The following is a 20,583-nucleotide window of genomic DNA, read 5'->3' on the forward strand; positions in this document are numbered from 1 at the left end:
CATTTTCACCAGAAAATAAAGGTTAAAATTTAAAAAAACATTCCTTTTCTGTCTTTTTGCTTTCTTGATCCTTCTCTCTTCCTCTGTTTTCATTTTTCTTTCTTTACCTGATATAATCCTGTTTGTTTATTTCTCATCAGTTTTATAACCTCATCAGTCATGTAGAAAGATCGTTGCTCCTGTCAGATACTCCATTGCTTTCACTGTGCCATTATTAGCTTGCATTTTCAGCAAAAAAATACATGGCAAAACATTTTCATGTTAAAGGAAAAATTCTAACTAAAGATGCTGAACACTCCATATTCTGTTAACAGCCACAAAAAAACTATATATTAACTTCTGGTAGATTGTTTCACCCTGTGCTTTCACCAGGTGTCACTGCTGACCTACACTGGCACATAAATAAATGCTCAAATCTTCATGATGAAATAACTCAATATGGCCTCACTGATAAACCAACACACTGGGATTATTAAACAAAAATCTGATGCATTAGACAATTGGATAATAAATATAAGAAGACATTTCCTTGTTAAACTAATGAACTAAAATCTTAAATCATTGAAATTATTTATCATATTTTGCATTTAATTTTAGATCTAGCAACACCTAAACTTCTGTAAAGTGCTGTTTCATAGAATTAGAGAAACCTGCATTGTAATAGGTTGTTATTTGGGCCTTGGTGGTCATATCAGCCAAAATTGTACTATTTTGGTAAATTTCTTTTTCAATATGTTGATCCACTAAAATTGTATGTTTTGACTCCTTAAATGTTTGCAGTTCTTTCCAAGATTTGAAGTTTGTCATGACAGCAGTATCCCTTGAACAGTTAACATTTTGACTATTATCGTTAGTTATTAAGCTGATTAAAATCATCCACATTTTCAGGCCACTCTAAGACCTCATCGTCCTGCCAGAAAGTTGGCTGATGCTTCTGTGTTTCTCTGTCATGCTTTACTTATTTAGATTTTTATTCCTTGCACCCTTAGTTCAGTTATCTAGCCCCTAAATACTGAAACTATCCTCTAAATCTCTCTACTCCTCCATCCCTCCTCTATGTTGCTCCATAAAATTGACTAACCATTTGTTTACTCAAATTAATATATCCTTGTGAGACCTGATGCCAAATTTTATTGTATTAGCTATTACAGTGTTTTGTGTAGATTTGAGGTTTTTTTTTCCAGATTTAAATCTTCACAGTTAACTATCTGCCTTATTCTTGCAACATGCTTCCCCCACAATAGTGCCCTTTTGTATGGAATTGTAGTATGTGTATCCCCATACCTGGGCCTCTTTCAAATAGCTGTTCAGTCACAGTTTTTTTTCCCTTCTTTCTGCCTTGTAATCTTTTTACTCCCTTAAATATTGTAAAATGACCCCTCACAAACAGACTGTTCCTGAAGGAAAATTGCAGCTTTGCAATAAAGAACGAAATGATTCCCTCTGGTTTCTAAAACCCTGCATAAACCAGGCAAATTAAAATAAAACAGTGAGATATTCATCTCCAATCCAAGCAGCAAGACAGTTATTTATATTACTGCCAAGCCAGCAGAGGGAACCATATTTTCTGTCTGACAGTAACTTGGGTGTGTGCCAGCTCTGTTGCCAGGCAAAGACGGGGAGTGGTCAGTCACTGTTCACAAAACAGGTTCCAGAGGACCAAGAAAGTGGGAGTGGTTGGAGAAAAAATGGGGTAGGGTAGTGTGAGGGGGTGAAGAAAAAACGAATGATGCAGATTCATTGCCAGCTCAGCATTTTATCTTAAAATAACACAACATCCAGTTCAAAAACCTCCAAACCTGCAGATCTTTCTTAAAGCTCCCTACAGCCAATTGTTTGAAATGTTATTTAAGGATACAGCAAAATGAACGGAAATTAAAATAAATACTCTTTATGCTGGCGGCCTGTTAATTACTTTTGAAATGTTGCCACTGTCACCCTTTGGGAAAATGCAGCTCAACAAAATGTCTCATATTTCCCCAGGACGAGCCATTGAATTATATGGGGTTACATTTATGTCCAAAGAACTAGTCCCCGCTCATGTTCAAATAAGACTTGGCAGTCTTTAATGTTTCCCAGAAGAGCAGAAAAATCTCAATGTAACTTTTCAATAGCACTTCAATTTATTTAACATCTTTCACACCCTTCATATATTCTTTATAACCAATGAATGTTTGAAGAGTAGTTCCTTTTCAAATGCAGTGATAATATTGTGCTAATGGGTAAATACTCCTTTTTTTTATATGCATGTTGTTCAAAGATAATTATTAGGTAGGACACCAGGGAGAACTTGCCTGCTGTACTGAATGAACAGATGCATCATGTAACTAAAATTTGGGAAAGAGCAAATTAATTAGATCTTGTGCATCAATGCAAGCCCCTTTCCCTCATTACTAATTCAACTTCATTCTTTGGCAACTGTCTAGCATTGAATAAGGCCTTCTAAAGAAGTGCAGTTGCTGTTGCACCTTCTTGACCAGTGAAATATTATGTGTCCAGGATAGATCACTACTTAAGTGGACTCTGAGGAACTTGGTGTTCTACACTCTCTCCACTGCTGTGCTATTAATGTGTAGTGGAGGGTGGTCGTCCCTGGTCCTCTTGAAGTCCATAATTATCTTTGTCTTCTCCACATTAAGACTCAGATAGTTATTCTCACACCATTTCACAAGATTTTCTACCTCTTCTCTGTATTTCTCTTTCTGAGTGGCTTATCAAAACCTATTGATTTTACTTCAGTGCCTTAATTTCTCTTGTTGTGGCTCAATATCAGAATTAGTCTGTTAATGCCCCCATGGATGCTTTCAAGCATCTTATTGCATTCAAAGCAGTTTTTTTTAATACAAGCCATTGTTGCACTTCTTTGAAATGAAGTGATTTCATCTAATATTCACCTAAGAGGGCAGAAGTGGTCTTGGTTCAAGAACTCTTCAGATGAATACCATCTCCCCAACAGTTCAATGTTTATGAAGAGCAGGAGTGCCAGTTTGATTTATATACTGAAATCCCTGGAGCGTGTTGCAGAAATAAGAGCACAATCTTATAGAAATTATTATAAAATCTATTGCAAAAGGTAGTAACTCGAAACTAGAGCTGTTCAAGGATGATGTAAAGAACCAGTCATTAACATAAAGTCTAGAAAAAACTATGAATTTCAATCCTTCCAAAAATTTTTGAATTCAGGGGATGGGGGTGGGGGGTAGGTGGGGTGGGGGGGAAAGCAGAATACTTGAAAGCTGAGCTTGATTACTTAATTCTTGTAAGGCAATAGTATTTAATCTCACAGACCAATGGAGGAACATGGTCATGAATATGGATCAGCCAATTGAAGAACAGGGTGAAAGAGTCTATGAAATCACAGAAATGCTGGAGGTACTTATCAGGACTCACAGTGTCCATCGGAGGTAAAGATATGTCACTGACATTTCGAACCTGAGCCCTTCTTCAAGTTATGAGTAAAAAGCAAGTAAATTAAATGGCTGGAAGAAGGAAAGAAAGGGCAGGGAAGGAGCAAAGACCAACAGACAAAAGATGATCATTGGACATGGATAGAATAGGAGAGAAAATGTGAGAATTGATCAGGGGAGAGGGTGGCTCTGTGACTGAAGATATGGAGAAAAGGAGACAGAGGGAAAAGAGAAAAGAGAGAGGGGAAAGGAGAAATAGGGATAGAAGGTGGGGGGGGGGGGGGCGCTAATGGAAACCAGAGAAGTTGATGTTAATACCATCCATCAGCCAGCTCCCCACCATGACTACCAGCCCCCCCACATCTCCATCGGGCACACAAAACTCAAAACGGTCAACCAGTTTACCTATCTCGGCTGCACCATTTCATCAGATGCAAGGATCGACAATGAGATAGACAACAGACTCGCCAAGGCAAATAGCGCCTTTGGAAGACTACACAAGAGTCTGGAAAAACAACCAACTGAAAAACCTCACAAAGATTAGCGTATACAGAGCCGTTGTCATACCCACACTCCTGTTCGGCTCCGAATCATGGGTCCTCTACCGGCACCACCTACGGCTCCTAGAACGCTTCCACCAGCGTTGTCTCCGCTCCATCCTCAACATCCATTGGAGCGCTTACATCCCTAACGTCGAAGTACTCGAGATGGCAGAGGTCGACAGCATCGAGTCCACGCTGCTGAAGATCCAGCTGCGCTGGGTGGGTCACGTCTCCAGAATGGAGGACCATCGCCTTCCCAAGATCGTGTTATATGGCGAGCTCTCCACTGGCCACCGTGACAGAGGTGCACCAAAGAAAAGGTACAAGGACTGCCTAAAGAAATCTCTTGGTGCCTGCCACATTGACCACCGCCAGTGGGCTGATCTCGCCTCAAACCGTGCATCTTGGCGCCTCACAGTTCGGCGGGCAGCAACCTCCTTTGAAGAAGACCGCAGAGCCCACCTCACTGACAAAAGGCAAAGGAGGAAAATCCCAACACCCAACCCCAACCAACCATTTTTCCCCTGCAGCCGCTGCAACCGTGTCTGCCTGTCCCGCATCGGACTTGTCAGCCACAAACGAGCCTGCAGCTGACGTGGACTTTTACCCCCTCCATAAATCTTCGTCCGCGAAGCCAAGCCAAAGAAAGAAGAGGGTACCAGATAGAATATTAGGTGTCATTCATCCAAATTGAGGTTGGTCTCAGTTTGGCAGTGCATGAGACCATGGACAGACATGTCAGCATGGGAATGGGGCAGGGCACTGAAATGGGTTGCCACTGGGAGATTCCCACTATCATGCCAGACAGCTAAGATGCTCAATGAAGCAATTTTAGCCTACATCTAGTTTCTTCAATGTAGAGAGAACAGGAGCACCTGACCCTAACCTTAACGCCTGGAGATTTACAAGTGAACTGTTGCTTCATTTGGAAGGACTGTTTGGGGGCCTGAATGGTGGTGAGGGAGGAGGTGTGGGTGCAAGTATAGCATTTCCTGTGGTGGGTGGGTGGCTGCCATGAAGAATTGATGAGGGAGTCACAGAAGGAGTAATCCCATCAGAAGCTGAAGAGGGGAACATGTGTCTGGTGGTGATCACATTATAGCTGGTGTAAATAATGGCGAATGATATTTACGAAGTGGAGGCTAGTGGGGTGGTAGGTGAGGATGAGGGCAATCCCATTCTTGTTGCACATGGGAGCGGAGGGGGCCAGGGCAGATATGCGGGTAATAGCGGATATGCGGATGAGGGCCAAGTTGATGGTAGTAGAGGGGAAGCCACAATTTTGAAGAAGGAGGACATCTTGTCCTGGGAGCAGATGTGGCAGAGATGGAAGAATTGTGAGAAAGGAATATAATCCTTACAGGGGACAGGGTGTGAAGTGGTCCAGTCGAGGGAGCTATGGAAGTTAGTGGGTTTGTAGAAAACATTTGTTGAGAGTTTGTCTCCCAAAATGGGGACAGAGAGATCGCGAAAGGGGAGAATGTTGCGAGAGATGGACCAAGTGAATTTTCGGACAGGGTGGAAGTTGGCAGAAAAATGGATAAAGTTGACGAGCTCATCATAGGTGCATTCGGCAGCACAAACATAGTTGTCAATGAAGTGGAGGAAAGGTTGAGGAATCTTGCCTATGTAGGCTTGTAGTGTGGATTGCTCCATGTAACCAAAAAAAAAATCAGGCAGAGCTGGGGCTCATGTGGATACCTATGAGTACTTCAGGCTGAAAGAGATCAATGACTCCTCCTTGCTGTGATGAGCAAATACACCCTCTGCTTTTGTACCTGTCTGTGAGCTGGATTCTCATGCATTAATGCCCATATCATGATTATAACTGAAGTTATTTGGCCCTGTTTATTCACTCTTCCAGAAAGGCCAACTGTCCTCCATATTCTGTATCCAAATTCTTCATGAATATGTTCTAAGCTTCTCTCTCTTTATGTAGCACTTTGAATATTGATCAACAATCCATGGTACTCAATGACTGGAGATCAAACCTAAGCAGGTGAAGGAAAAGAAATGAATGAGATTACTGAAGAAATATTCAAGGGGGTATTTTTTGAAGGTCACGGATGATGAAAGGTTTGTGACAATAAAAATTGTCTAGAGAGTTATTTCAGATGATGTTACATGCATAAAAACTTTGCCATTGAAGATAGGACAAACACCTGGAGCAGAGTTAAAGGAGAGAATCTTGTGGTTAAGAATTTAGGACTTAAGAAGGTAGAATGGAGGGAGGTCATGAAGAGTCGTGTAGATGAACGTGACAATTTTCAAAAAGCTTTGAAGAGTGGAGGAGCTAATATGGACAAGGCAAAATGTATCATACAAGGATGAGGTAGAGTAGAGGAGATCTGGATCATTTTGGAGTGTATGAAAAGTGAGCTCAGAATGCTGACAAGGATATGAAAAGCTCAAGCATATCACTGCGATTTTCTGAGCAAGAGAGGTGAAGTAGGGTGGAAGAAGTGACATTAGAGAAGTAAAGGTTGAAGTTGGACCAGACGTTGAGTATGTACATCTTTGAGTTGAGTTCAGAAAGGGGGAATAAATAGCATTCTAAATGTGATTTTTATGCCATTGTTCTTTCAATTAGTTGACAATGAATTTTGTCTCATATTTCATGCTCAATATTCAAATGCCAATCAGCATTATTGAAACACGCCACCTGGTCATTTGTTGCATTGCTGTCTGATGGAGCTTCCTGTAAACAGTTTGGCAGTTGGGTCCTTCATTGACTAGAACATTCCAGGCTATAAGGATAGTTACGGAAATGTGAGTTCATTATACTATCAGTCAAATAACTACCAACACCTTAAATAAGAACACAAATTATTCCCAATGAAGTAGCTTCTTTAATTTTTCAAGTCAAGTCAAATAAAATCTATTATAATCAGATTGTACAAATGTAACCCAATGAAACAGCGTTCTCCAGTCCTCAGTGCAAAACATGCAGACACACAACTAGACATAACACACATACAAACAATACATATGCAGGACAAGTGTTTAATTTACACAAATAAATAAATATAGTTTTGTACAAATGAGAGTCTTGGATAGTTAGTGTGAGCAGTTCGTTTGTTTGTTCAGCATTCTCACCTGTTCCTCAGCTTGCTGGCTCTGATACTCCTGTATCTTTTCCCTGATGGGAGCAGATGAAAGATACTGTGTGCAGGGTGGCAGGGGTCCTCAATGATTTTGCATGCCCTTTTCAGATAATGTGGTAGATCACGTCAATGGGGTAGGGAGATTCCAGTGATCCTCTCTGCTACCCTTATGTTCCTGTGGATTGATCTCATCCATTTTTTTGCAGCAACTGTACAACTCTGTGATGCAGTCAGGCAGGATGATCTTGATAGAGCTCCTATAAAAGACTGACATAATGGTAGTTGGTAGCCTTGCCTGCTTCAGTCTTCTAGGGATGTATAGTCGCTGTTGCACCTTCCTGACAACTGAGGAGATGTTGAGTGTCCACGATAGGTCATTGCTGATGAAGCCAGCTACTGTTGTGTCATTTCAAACTTGGTGGCACCGTTGGAGCTGGATCTGGTGATGCATTCATGGGTCAGTAGCATGAACAGAAGTGGGCCTGAGATGCACCAGTGCTCAGTGTAACAGTGCTCAACATTCTGCTATGCTCTGAACAGACTGTGATTTTCCATTAGGATGTACAGGATCCAGTTGAGTCCAAGCCAGGACAGCTGCTCGACCAACCTCTGCAGAATGGTTGAATTAAACGCCAAGCTGAATTCAATGAACAGCAGCCTGGTGCATGAGGCATCGTTCTCCAGCTGGACCAGGATGGAGTGAAGCGACAAGGCTATAGCATCGTCTGTGGAATGGTTTCTTCTATTGATGAATTGAAATGGGCCCAGCATCTCTGGGAAGTGTGTGTTGATGTATTCCATCACCTCCCAGAGATTACTGCCCTCATTACCCAATGTGCCAAGTATATGTTTCATCATGACTTGATAATCTCACACTTTGGTAGGCCAGGTTGACAACATTGGATCATTCACTCATACTCACTAATGACCTTGGATTATCTCTGCAAGAGTTTTCCCACATTTTTCCAGAGAAGACCTGTAAGCCAATAACTATAGTATGTGACATGGCTCCAGACAATGAGAATTTTCCTGGCTCTGTGTGCTGGAAAATTACTATTTAATTTATTTAAACAAGCAATCAAACAGCCTTTTACTTTCCACTTTTTTTTCATTTATCGAAGAATGTAAAGGAAACACGTGAACTTTAAAATAATTATTCTCCCAAGTTTGGTTGTAGCTATGCTCTTTTCATTCCTAGATAGTCCAAGACATGCTTGGTGCATTGGAAATGTCATTTGTACCAAACATTTTTAAGCACAGGGAGCATTTCTATATTCATGAATAGAGAGGTAATATTTTATGCCTTGTTTTAAATCTATTCAAAAGTGTGAAGAAAGAACAGCAGAACAGCTGGATGCACACATTTACATTTTGAAATAAGGTGTTGTATTGGTCATCAAGGTAACAAACAAATCAGGGCTATGATAGTCTGTAGTGAACAAAGTTGCCAAAGATAGTGTCAAGGATAAAAGCCAAGCTTGTCTCAGGATGTTCATTAAACTATTCTTTTTAAAATCATCATATATCTTTGTTACCTTACTAACAAATGTATAAACTTGAAAGTATCTTAATATGAGAAATCTCTTATTTTAAATAAACTGAAGCTGTGAATTCAAAGGTAAGGAAATTAATTATTGTGATGAAAGGTTCAAACTGGAAACATTGAATATGTAAGAAAAGGATATCAGTAGTATTTGGTTATCTGATCGAACCTCAAGAGTAATTATTGTAGAATAGGAGCTGATGATTCTGCAGGCACTACATATGGGTCCAAGAAGGAACTGAATGTATAACTACAAGGAGATCTAATGGAGGGTTAAAATTAAAAGACACAGTCACTCCTACTTGACAGACACAAATCTGACATGAGCAGCCAATCCTGCTTCTGCGCTGAATCACTCCAGGCATCATTTGCAGAGAGCAATGAGGGAGCTGACTGGCTTTATAAGTTGTAATGTGGCTCTGCACAGTGACAAGGTTTTCCATGATGTAATAGAATTATATGGGCAGGGTCATAACAAGCTCCACTCTTTTGCTGAGAATTTTTTTTGACAGAAGTTAAGCCATGATTCAACTGTCAATGATGTCAAATTCATTTTTACATTTTGGTTTTTTTTAAATGAAAACCTGAGAAAAAGTTATTTGGCTGATTTCCTCAGGCATTTGTTCAAGGAAAACCTGTTTGAAGAGGAGGCAGGTCCTGTGTCCATCCATCAAGGCAAGCATTTCGTTCATGAGCGTGCAAGGTTTCCGGTCACCTAGGCAATCCATGTACAGCAGTTTTGCCACCTTGTTGCACCAGGAGAGACCGAATGTATGCTTAAGGAACATTTTAATCCCTTTGTATGTTGTCGGATGGTGATTGGTGAAGGTAATCGATGATGCATCTGGCGATTTCCTAGTCCAGCATGCTGACCACATAGAGGTACTTTGTGGCATCAGCAGTTATCTAGTGTATGTGGAATTGGGCTTCGGCTTGTACAAACCATACTTGCAGTTGTAATGTCCAGAAGGTGAGCAGTTTGAGTGAAACTGTGTTCTGTAGATCTGAATTGTCTCCTTCTAATATTTTGCAATCCAAAAGAGACCATTTTGGATAGTCGGGGTCACCACTGTAGTTGTTTGTGGGTTGTGCAGGTACACAATCCTTTATCCGGTCATCTAAAATCCGGAAAACTCAAAAAACTGGCATTTTTTTCCTGGTGCTGGTACAGCGGAGGGAGAGAAAGAAAGAGACAACAGCGCGACTAAGTTGGGTGGGGGAGGGGGGGAAGAGAGTTGACAGCACAACTCGGGTGTGAGTTGGAGATACGACAGCTCGACTCGGGTGGGCAAGGGGGAGAGAGATGCCAGCGCGACTGGAAGTGGGTGGATACGGCACCACAATTCAAGTGGGCTTAAATCTGGGGCAGCTGGGTTTTGTTCTGAAATCCGGAAGAATCTGAAATTCGGAACACACTGTCCCCCAAGGATTCAGGATAAAGGATTGTGTACCTGTACAAACACTGAGTTTAATTGTTTAACAATTCGGTTCAAACATTAAGCTTAATAATTCAACAGTTCAGTTCAAATGTTGTTATCCACAGACAAAAACGCAACTTGACCTGCTGACTCAGAGATAGGAAAAGTAACCGCCCTGCCTCACGCTACCAGTCGCTTCTCCCAACCTACCATACTCCGGGCACCCGCTCCCGCAAGAGCCCAAACTTCCAAATGAAAGTTCAAGATCTAAGTGGTGCAATCCACCACTCCATCAGTTATATGTAAAAAAAATACATAAGAGGGCTTCCGTTCTTACCTCTAGGGCACTGTGGCTGTTGCACTTTTGAAGGTGCCTTTTTGTTAAAAACAAGATGATAAACTATTTTGTTATTTTTTTTAAACATAGAAATAAAGGAAAAAATACTGTAAAAAATTGGCATTTTTGCCTCCGGAGTGATCATTTACACAGCACTTTTCGTAAGCACTTTTGCACTGTCTTCCTGTGTTGCAGAGCTTATTGGAGGGGGAACGTTGTATACATTAGCCCAGTTTCTTAATTTAGACTACAGCCGCTCCGTAAAAATGAGTAGAGGTCTTGGTGTAAAAATTACGGGATGGAATTTAGCAAATAAATTCCATCAGGACATTTTTACACTCCCAACAGAGCAGAAAATTTGCACAATTAAACATAGAAGATTGCAAGTCATTGTTTTTTAAAATTTTATTTATTTGTTTGCATCATTGCAGGAAAAAAATGAATAAAACATTAATCAAATATCCAGCCAATGATACAAAAAAACTTTTATATTTTTCTCCCCATCCCCCCCACCCAAAAGTAAGAAAAAGAAAGAAACACCTACTATTTAATATACAATAATATTAGCATATACAATTATTAATTGTTATTAAAAATTACTAATTAAGAGGAGTGGATAAGATAGAAGAGGTGGATGGAAAATTATCCATAAATTCCATATATGGTTTCCAAATACTATAAAAATTTTCAACTCGATTCCTTAAACTATACATAAGTTTTTCCAAAGGTATACAATTTCGCATCTCATTATACCATCTACTTAATAACACTTCTCTATCATCTTTCCATGATATCGCTGTACATTTCTTTGTGGTTGTTCTTTCAATGCTTAAAATTATTTCTTGGTATTTGTCCCATTTCGATTTTATATCCTTTTCATAAATATCTCCAAGTAAAAATATCCTTGGATCCTTTGGTATCTTTATCTTCATAATTTGCCATAATAATCTCAGTTCATTCCAAAATCTTTCCACCTTTTCACAAGACCACACTATTTATTTTGCACATTGAAAACACTTATTTGAATAACTTATGTGGAGTATAATGCAATTGATGAAGAAAATTATATTGAACCATTTGATATCTAACATTTACTGTATTTGTAACATTTTCATAACATAATTTTGACCAAATCTCCTCCTGAATTTGTATATTTAAATCTTTCTCCCATCAGATTTTTGATTTATAAAATCTTTTTTTCTTTACAGTCTCTTGTAATTCTATATACATATTAGTAATAAATTTCTTAACAACAAATGTATCTTATTCAAATTGACTTTGTTTAGGGAGTCTCAACTCTGCTCCCAGTCTCTTTTTCAAATACATTTTTAATTGATAATAAACAAAAATTGTATTATTATGTACATTGTATTTATCTTTTAATTGATCAAAAGTTAAGAAAAAAGATCCTAAGAACCAATCTTTTATTCTCTGTAAACTTTTACTAAACCAATTATCAAATGAAGAATTACTCAAAGTAAAAGGAAGAAGATGATTTTGTTTTAACAAGATTTTTGATAATTAATAATTTTTAATTCCTCTCTCAATATGAATTCTATTCCATATTTTTAATATATGCTTAATATATTCCATATTTTTAATATATGTTTTAATACTGATAAATCTTTAGTTCTTTTAAACAACTCACTATTCAATTTGCTCTGGAATAGTTTCACCAATTTTATTCATTTCTATTTGAACCCAAGCTGGTTTTTCACCCTATTGATAACAGGAGGACAAAATCCTCAATTTAGATGCTTTAAAATAATTCTTAAAATTTAGTAGTCTTAGTCCACCCTGATCAAATTTCCACTCAAAGAAGTTTCGAAAGAAAAATTCTGGTACTTGAATGGGCAATGATTGAAACAAATATTCTATTCTTGGAAAAATATTCATTTTGGTATAATTCACTCATCCTATTAACGTTATTGGTAAATCTTTCCAACTTTTCTAATCCTCTTCCAATTTTTTTAATAATGGCAAATAATTTAGTTTAAACAAATTACTTATATTTCTACTAATTTTAATTCCTAAGTATTTAACTTGCTTCAATTTGCCATTTAAATTTTGTCAATCCATATCCACCATAGGCATTACTTCACTTTCATTAACATTCACTTTATAACCCAATACTAACCCATACTCTTTTAATCTCTCATTCAACTTATTTAAAGATACTTCTGTCATTAAATATACTATATCATCATCAGCAAATAAACTAATTTTATGTTCTTTATTACCTACTTCAAATCCTTTAATTTCATTATCACTTCTAATTACTTCTGCCAATGGTTTAATCGCTAATGCAACCAAAAAGTGTGATAATAGACAGCCTTGTCAAAGAACTTTCAAGCAAAAAGGGTTGTAAGATTTGTTTATTTGTAATCACTTTTACTTTTGGTTGATCATACAATGCCTTTATCCAGTTTATAAAAGTATTTGGAATACCAAAAGCATTAAGTGTCTCAAATTTAAAAATCCCATTCCAATCAATCAAATGCTTTCTCTGCATCTAATGCTACCACTACCACGGGAATCTTCCTATTTTGTGCTATATTTTCCAAACTTAAAATTTAACTATATTATCTTCTGCTTTTCTATTTTTAATAAAACCAGTTTAATCTAAATTTATTAAATTTGGCAAAAATTCAACTAGCCTATTATCTAACAATTTTGAAACAGTTTTATAGTCTGTATTCAATAATGATATAGGTCTATATGAAGAAGGCTGTAAACAATCTTTCCTTTTTTTGGAATTATAGTTATTAATGCAGTTTTAAAAGATTCAGGTAGATCGTGAACCTTTTTCATTTGATCTAATACCTCCATCAATACAGGTATTAATTGGTCCTTAAACTCTTTATAAAATTCTGGTGGGAAACAGTCTTCACTTGGCGGCTTATTATTCTGTAGAGACATTAGAGTCTCATAAACTTCTTTTTCTAAAAAATTCTTGGACAGTCTTATCTTTTCGTCCTCCTTTAACAACAGTAATTTAATTTGTCTCAAATTATCTCTTATTTTATTATCATCTATTTTAGACTCCGAACAATAATGTTTAGCATAAAAGTCTTTTAAATTATCATTTATTTCCTGCATTTTATGTTATCTGTCCTGATAACAATTATTGTTCTAAAAATCTGTCCTATTTTGAATTGCCATGGTAAAACTTTATGGGCCCTTTCATCCAACTTGTAATATTTTTGTCATGTTCTCATTATATATCTCTCCCCACTCTGTCTGGACAGAATTAAGTCTTAATTTCTTCAACTCTTACAATTTTCTCTTCTCCTCATCTTTGTGTACTTGAATTTCCTGCTCCAATTTCATTATTTCTTTATCTAATTGAGTTACTTTTTTCTTTATTTTTGAAGTATAACATTATTTGACCTCTCAAATATGCCTTCATTGAATCCCATAATACAAAATTACTCACAACTGAATCCTTATTAGTATCTAGAATTTTTTTTATCTGTTGCCTCATAAAATTACAAAATTCCCTTTTCTTCAAAATATAGTATTTAACTCCATCCATAACCTGCCTTTTGTTCTTCTTCCAATGAAATGGACAAAATTAAAGGAGAATGATCTGATAAAATCCATGCTTGATATTCCACTCTTTGTATTTTATATTGAAGTTGTGCAGAAATTAAAAACATATCTATCCATGAATATGTTTTAAATCAAAAAGAATAATCTCTTTAATTTGGGTGGATTGTTCATATAGCCACTAAATCCATATCTTTCATCAAATCTATTACCATTTTTGCTACCTTAATTTTTACCATTCTATCTCCCAATCTGTCTAATTGAGGGTCTAAAGCAAAATTAAAATCCCCTCCCAATATAACATTTCCCTTGGTATTTGATAAACTCATAAAGACATCCTGCATAAATTTGTCATCATCTACATTTGGTGCATATACATTCATTGTTCTGAATAAACCTGACAATTCACCATTACGTATCTTCCCGCGACATTCATGTTAATATCCTGTGGCAGCACACTCTCTTGTGGCGAACCGGCCCTGTTTGTACCGCCGCATGGTGGGGCAGCCATGAGAAGAGGGTGCTGTCAGGGTCCTCTTGACTTCATGTTTCCATCCCAGAGCTTGCCTCAGTCAGCCATTATGTGGTGGTCGAACTCATGCTGCCCTCAAAGGTGCGCACATGGGATTTGAATAAAACAGTCATTGAGAGCATACAAAGTGGTGGCTGTGATTTTCTTTGCTGTAGCTCCCACTACATTGGTGACCCCGATGAGCCCATACACTTTTCTGGTCTCCCAACATGGATCCAGCCAAGATCAATGCCATCACTGTGAAACTGCCCCCCTTCTGGACATGGTTCGGGCAGGCAGAGGCTCAGTTTTGCCTCAGGAACATCCGCAGACACCATAATGTTTTACTAAGTCGTGAGTGTGCTAGTCGAGGAGATGGCAGCCAGGGTGGACGATCTTATCCACAACCCACCAGCTGAGGATAAATACTCTGCCCTCAAAAATTTCCTTCTGGGGACCTTTGGTCTCTCCCCACAACAGCTTGCCATAGAACCCTTATTTTCAATTATACCCTCATTACATTTTTTAACTTCCATTGTTAACTGCAGCAAAGTTTGCTGGAAAGAATCCATATACTTCATTTCATTTGTGGATATATAGGACTTTTATTTTCTCCTGTTTTTTGGCCAAAACTCTCTGTTCAACATATATTTCTTCTTCTTCCTGCTCCTCTTCTTGATCATTGGAACTGGAGCCTCCTTGAGCTTTTTAAAAATTCCCTCTTTTTTTTGTGCTATGCACATGCATGAGGAGTTGTGCATGCACAGTGTCACTTCTTCACCTGTGGTAGTCGGCCATTGTTGGGGGAGACCTTGGACAGCGATGTCCAAGGTCTCCCAAGCTCCAGGTCTGTCACCACAGGCACTTGCCTTCCGGAGAGCTCCAGGATCCTTCTTCAAGGTTGGCCTCTCTTCTTTATCAGCTTCTTTTTCTTGTTCAAGTTCTTGAAAAGTAACAGTCAGCTTATCTTTCTTAGGTGACATTGTTTATTGTTCTGAAGGCTTTCCAATAGCTTCCTCTTCTTTTTTCTTGCAGTCAGTTCAGGCTTCTTAACTCTTTTTAAAAACTTTTTCGGAGAGAAGTCTAGCCCCATGCCATCATATGGCACCCCCCCCACAATTGCATGTCATTGTTCAGAAGTTCAAAAAAGTAATCAACATATTGTTCAGCATGTTGGTATTTATGAGAGATTGCTGGGTGTAAATTGCTATTTCCTACTTACAGCAATTAAGATTTTAATTGGGTGTAAAGTATTTTAGATTGGCAAAGATTGTGTAAGTTACTACATAACTTTCATGCCTTACAATCAACTTTCACTCCTACATCTTCCTCTATCAGCCTGAGTGGAATGTGTCTAATCTCTCCAGTGAACTGCATTTCATAAGTCACAAGACCTGACTTGCTGGTAACATTCGAGGATTGGCGTTTTGTGCAACCTAGTTTCTTCTTGCTTTCTCAACATTAGCCCCTTTTCCACTGGCACCTTGTCTCAGGAATTAACAGGCAATTAACCGGTTGGGGAAAGGAAAACAATTAGCACGCCAGTATCAAATAATGTCATCACGCTGGGGATTGACGGTATCTACCTCTGCTCATATCCCCGACGTCCGCTGATGCCAGCGTGCTGATTAAAGTGGAAAAAGGACAACTTCCATCCATTCCATTCCACTTGAAGGTAGACTCTCCAATCTCCGGGGATGAGTGGTGTTCAATGGAAAAGCTGTCAGTAACCCAGTTAAAGGTGGATTCCTATCAGTGGAAACAGGACAAACGGCTTCCTATCCTGGGACACTGCATGGCCACTTAAATGAGATGCCAATGGAAAAGGGGCTAATCATTCTGAGTCCTCCTTGCCATGACTATCACCTGAGATATCAATCGAAAAGTTAATACATAAGCTAAATCTGGAAGTAGATAATAGGAGGTTTTTCAAGGCTGATTACGAGCAAGTTAATACATAGAATAAGGAATATTATTTGGTGGATAAGAGGATGGAGTTCTTAAACAAGCAACAAATCAGATTGAGGGGCAGATTTAACATCATAAATCATAAGATTGAAGTTTGAATAGTCCAAAATAATAATTTGAACCCTATAATTAGATTACTACCTTGATCTAACACTCAGGCATCTGTTGGTTTTCCAACAAATAATAGACTTGCAGGTTTATTTTCTGCTTTTCAGTTATCAAGCATTTCTGACAGACAAGATGCAAGACAAGATTAATAAACCTGTTGCCTTTACTGCAGGTTTATTGACAAATTAAATTTGATAATTATGTTTGTAAGGTTTGTGCCTCGCACATCTGTCATGATTCAGAGATAACACTTTGTATTAAACATCAAGAAATCATATCTTGAACAGTGATAAAATTATATTAAATGATATAATACAATGATATAATCCAAAGTCCTTATTTCTGACAATTTTTTTCTGAGCTTTTATCAAACATGGCGCTGAAGAGGAATCTAAAACCACTGACTCTAAGACCTGTGGAGTTTCTTAGTTTAAAAACAGAAAATGCTGCAATGGAAACACCTTTGTCAAAACTGGGAATGAGAGAAAGGAAACTTGTAGACTTGCGGGGGTGGGGGTGGGGGGGGGCGGGAATGGAGTGAGGGAGGATATCTCTTATAGGGGGAAAACATGGTGAATTTGGGATAACTAAACAAAATTATGGCATTAGTAAAACACAAAGGTCTGCAGACAGCATGGTTGAAGTAAAAACAATGCTGGAGAAACTCAAGTGGTCAAACAGAGTACTTTATATAGCAAAGATAAAGATACCATCATTTTAGGCTTCATCAAAGATGCCTTGAAGGGCTCAAGTCCAAAATGTTGATTACCTATCTTTGCTTATATAGTACACATTTTGCAGAGTTTTGCCGCCAGCCTTCCAGACCTCTGGGGGGGATTCCATCCATACCTGCTGCTTTGCCACTTTTCAGTTGTTCAATTGCCTTATATGTCTCTTCCCGGGTGAGGACCTCATCCAGCTCTAGTCTTAAGGGCTGTTGAGGGAGCTGGAGCAGGGCGGATTCTTGGACTGAGCGGATGGCACTGAAAAGAGATTGGAAGTATTCTGACCATCGGTTGAGGATAGAGATCTTGTCGCTGAGGAGGTTTGCCGTCTGAGCTGTGCAGCGGGCTTTGGACTTGGAGTGAGGGGCCGTACACAGCCTTTAGAGCCTCGTAAAAACCCCTGAAGTTGCCAATGTCCGCGCTGAGCTAGGTTCGTTTGGCGAGGCTAGACCACCACTCATTTTGGATCTCCTGGAGTTTGCGCTGAAGATGGCCCCATGAGCGACGGAAGGTTCGTTTCTTCTCTGGCCAGGACGGCTTTGCAAGGTGAACCTGGTGGGCAGCTTCTTTGCTAGCAGCTCCTGGATTTCCTGGTTGTTTTCGTCGAACCAGTCCTTGTTTTTCCTGGAGGAGAAGCCCAGTACCTCTTCAGTGGATTCCAGTATGGCAGTCTTCAGCTGATCCCAGAGGGTTTCAGGGGATGAGTCCATGAGGCGGATTGCATCCTCGAGCTTTGCTTTGAGGTTTGCCTGGAAGTTTCCTCTCACTTCGTCTGACTGCAAGTTTCCAACATTGAACCTCTTTCTGGGGGCTTTACTGTTCCTGGACTTTGGCTTGAAGTGAAGGTTGAGCTTGCAGCGAACAAGCTGGTGGTCAGTGTTGCATTCCACGCTGGGCATGACCCTGGTGTGGAACACATCTCCTTTGTCTCTTCCTCGCACCAGGACATAGTCCAGGAGGTGCCAGTGTTTGGATCGGGGATGCATCCAGGTAGTCTTCAGGCTGTCCCTCTGCTGAAAAAGGGTGTTTGTAATGACAAGCCGTTGTTCTGCGCAGAGCTCCAACAGGAGGCGCCCGTTGTCATTGCACTTGCCGACACCATGCTTGCCCAGGATTCATGGCCAGGTTTCTGAGTCTATACCGACGCGAGCGTTGAAACTCTGCATGCCAAACTGCATGAGTTTTTCAAGCTCTGCTGGGACCAAGGAAAGCTGCCTCAGGACCTTCGTGATGCCATCATCATCATCCTGCACAAAAACAAAGGCGAGAAATCAGACTGCTCAAACTTCAGGGGAATCACGCTGTTCTCCATTGCAGGCAAAATCTTCGCTAGGATTCTCCTAAATAGAATAATACCTAGTGTCGCCAAAAATGTTCTCCCAGAATCACAGTGTGGCTTTCGCGCAAACAGAGGAACTACTGACATGGTCTTTGCCCTCAGACAGCTCCAAGAAAAGTGCAGAGAACAAAACAAAGGACTCTACATCACCTTTGTTGACCTCACCAAAGCCTTCAACACTGTGAGTAGGAAAGGGCTTTGGCAAATACTAGAGCGCCTCGGATGCCCCCCAAAGTTCCTCAACATGGTTATCCAACTGCACGAAAACCAACAAGGTCGGGTCAGATGCAGCAATGAGCTCTCTGAATCCTTCTCCATTAACAAAGGCGTGAAGCAAGGCTGCGTTCTCGCACCAACCCTCTTTTCAATCTTCTTCAGCATGATGCTGAAACAAGCTATGAAAGACCTCAACAATGAAGACGCTGTTTACATCTGGTACCGCACGGATGGCAGTCTCTTCAATCTGAGGCTCCTGTAAGCTCACACCAAGACACAAGAGCAACTTGTCCATGAACTACTCTTTGCAGACGATGCCACTTTAGTTGCCCATTCAGAGCCAGTGCTTCAGCGCTTGACGTCCTGTTTTGCGGAAATTGCCAAAATGTTTGGCCTGGAAGTCAGCCTGAAGAAAACTGTGGTCCTCCATCAGCCAGCTCCCCACCATCACTACCAGCCCCCCCACATCTCCATCGGGCACACAAAACTCAAAATGGTCAACCAGTTTACCTATATCGGCTGCACCATTTCATCAGATGCAAGGATCGACAAAGAGATAGACAACAGACTCACCAAGGCAAATAGCGCCTTTGAAAGACTACACAAAAGAGTCTGGAAAAACAACCAACTGAAAAACCTCACAAAGATTAGTGTTTACAGAGCCATTGTCATACCCACACTCCTGTTCGGCTCCGAATCATGGGTCCTCTACTGGCATCACCTACGGCTCCTATAACGCTTCCACAAGCGTTGTCTCCGCTCCATCCTCAACATTCATTGGAGCGACTTCATCACCAACATCAAAGTACTCGAGATGGCAGAGGCCGACAGCATCGAATCCACGCTGCTGCAGATCCAACTGCGCTGGGTAGGTCACGTCTCCAGAATGGAGGACCATTGCCTTCCCAAGATCGTGTTCTATGGCGAGCTCTCCACTGGCCACCAAGACAGAGGTGCACCAAAGAAGAGGTACAAGGACTGCCTAAAGAAATCTCTTAGTGCCTGCCACATTGACCATCGCCAGTGGGCTGATATCGCCTCAAACCGTGCATCTTGTGCCTCACAGTTTGGCGGGCAGCAACCTCCTTTGAAGAAGACCACAGAGCCCACCTCACTGACAAAAGACAAAGGAGGAAAAACCCAACACTCAACCCCAACCAACCAATTTTCCCTTGCAACCGCTGCAACCGTGTCTGCCTGTCCCGCATCGGACTTGTCAGTCACAAACGAGTCTGCAGCTGACATGGACATTACCCCTCCATAAATCTTCGTCCGCGAAGCCAAGCCAAAGAAAAAGTACACATTTTAACCAGCTGAGTTCCTCCAACATTGTGATTTTACTTTTTAAATTATGGCATTTTCTATTTTTATTTTAGATTTCCGGCACCTGCAGATATTTTGATTTTTCGGCACCCCAGTTTTTTGCAATGGGCAATTGCAATTTAAATTCCACAAGAGATCATTCAGAAAGGAAAGGTGAGCTTTATGCAAAACATTTTTTTTTAGATTCTTCATATGGTTCATGCTTTAATCCATGGAGAACCATGTTGGGGGGAAGGGGAGGGCACAGTTGGGATGGAGGTGGGGGCCTGGCTATTGTGGTCGCATACTTACTTGTGTCGGGAGTACTAGCATCCATTGCCATTTAGTGCATATCTGGATGTTGCATAAAGAGCAGACAATCAAGCACATATTGCCAGTGGGCTATAGTCTCCTGAAGGATATCTGTCTTTAGGAGTCATAGTCTATGGAGTTGCATGCTGGAAACCTGTCATAGCGAGGATTCCCTCTGCATAATATCTTTAACCCATTGCTA

The 20,583-nt window shown here is 40.0% G+C and overlaps 2 long non-coding RNA genes across 5 annotated transcripts in view; one reads left to right on the plus strand and one right to left on the minus strand.

Annotated features, from left to right (window-relative positions):
- Positions 1–20,583, plus strand: part of LOC138741124 (uncharacterized) — an 85,029-nt gene that overhangs the window by 37,260 nt on the left and 27,186 nt on the right. The gene's annotated exons all lie outside the window — the stretch shown is intronic.
- The window catches only part of LOC138741123 (uncharacterized), a 53,223-nt gene that overhangs the window by 28,292 nt on the left and 4,348 nt on the right, over positions 1–20,583 (minus strand). Inside the window, exon 2 of the long non-coding RNA XR_011343341.1 lies at positions 5,728–5,940. This is a non-coding gene — a long non-coding RNA (uncharacterized lncRNA). The remainder of the gene's footprint in view (positions 1–5,727; positions 5,941–20,583) is intronic.

This window comes from Narcine bancroftii, chromosome 8 (assembly GCF_036971445.1).
Source record: "Narcine bancroftii isolate sNarBan1 chromosome 8, sNarBan1.hap1, whole genome shotgun sequence".
Lineage (NCBI taxonomy): Eukaryota > Metazoa > Chordata > Chondrichthyes > Torpediniformes > Narcinidae > Narcine > Narcine bancroftii.